Source organism: Mus caroli, chromosome 6 (genome assembly GCF_900094665.2).
Source record: "Mus caroli chromosome 6, CAROLI_EIJ_v1.1, whole genome shotgun sequence".
NCBI lineage: Eukaryota > Metazoa > Chordata > Mammalia > Rodentia > Muridae > Mus > Mus caroli.
Genome location: NC_034575.1, coordinates 82,138,522 through 82,139,566, shown reverse-complemented (window position 1 = coordinate 82,139,566; position 1,045 = coordinate 82,138,522). Strand labels below are relative to the sequence as shown.

Here is a 1,045-nt window from a genome sequence, read left to right as displayed (position 1 = left end):
GCATCTCTTCCACCAGCTATCCCTGACTCTGTGCCTTTATAGTGAAACCACGATTGCAAACAAAGCATTTCTGGTGTGTTTTAGAGTCATTCCAATAAATTATTGGATCTAAGGAAGGGTTACAGGATTCCCTCCCCTCTTCATAAGCTTCTAACCATGCCATACAGGCGTGAAGGTGGTTTGGGGCTCCACANGTGCCCATAAGGGTCTTGTTATCTTAGGCATTGATTCCTTGGCAAAATGAGATTGTAGGTCCCAGCAACTTCTCTTCTCCACCATGATTTTTATACCCAGGCCCTCTCTATTGGTGGGTGCTACTGTCTTCATGTTCAGACATCCACTGAGAGGCCACCTAACCTCATGAGGTCTCATGGGCAGCATTTACTCAGCTGGAACCCTGTCTAGCTCAGACCNTCACTCCTCTGCNCCTTCCCACTGCCCCCAAACACATAGCAAGCCACTTTGTGGGATGAGAGCTTAGGCTAGTTTCCTGGTCTGGGAGTCAACTGGCAGAGGGGAACTACAGACAGATTTTCCTGGGNGGCCTGAGAAAGGACTTCCCACCAACAGGAACAGCTGATAAAGGGAGACAGAGTACTGGCTATCTGGTTTTCCTGGAGTCAATGTCTCTGGGTGCTGCAAAGGGCTCCAGCACATCTAAGGATGGGACCGGGTATGGAGTGCTAACAATATTCTATGTATCTCTCAGTCTGATATGGGAGTTCAGAGCAATATCTTGAATGTCTAGACCATCGCTCTCAGTAAACTTCCCCTATGGTCTCCAAAAGCCATCGACCACTTACCAGTAGGCTGAACTGGGCCTGTCCAGTCTCTGTCTTCAGTGACAGGTCTTCACAATTAGGAGGGCTGGCACAGCCACACTTCACACAGCCGGGTAGGAACTGCTAAAAAAAAAGTGCAGACATCAGTACCTCGGCTTCACTAATCACCACCTAAGTCAGGCGAAGCTCTTTACCTGACTCATCCACAGTTGCTGGGACCCACTTAGAAATGATCTAGAAATGAGTGTTTAAAAGCTAATCAC

General features: G+C 48.2%; 1 protein-coding gene across 1 annotated transcript in view; it reads right to left on the bottom strand.

The window, feature by feature from the left end:
• Add2 (adducin 2) overlaps positions 1-1,045 on the bottom strand; it is a 95,144-nt gene that overhangs the window by 36,644 nt on the left and 57,455 nt on the right. The window contains exon 2 of the mRNA XM_021164098.2: positions 804-905. The gene's annotated coding sequence lies outside the window, so the exon portion shown is untranslated. The remainder of the gene's footprint in view (positions 1-803; positions 906-1,045) is intronic.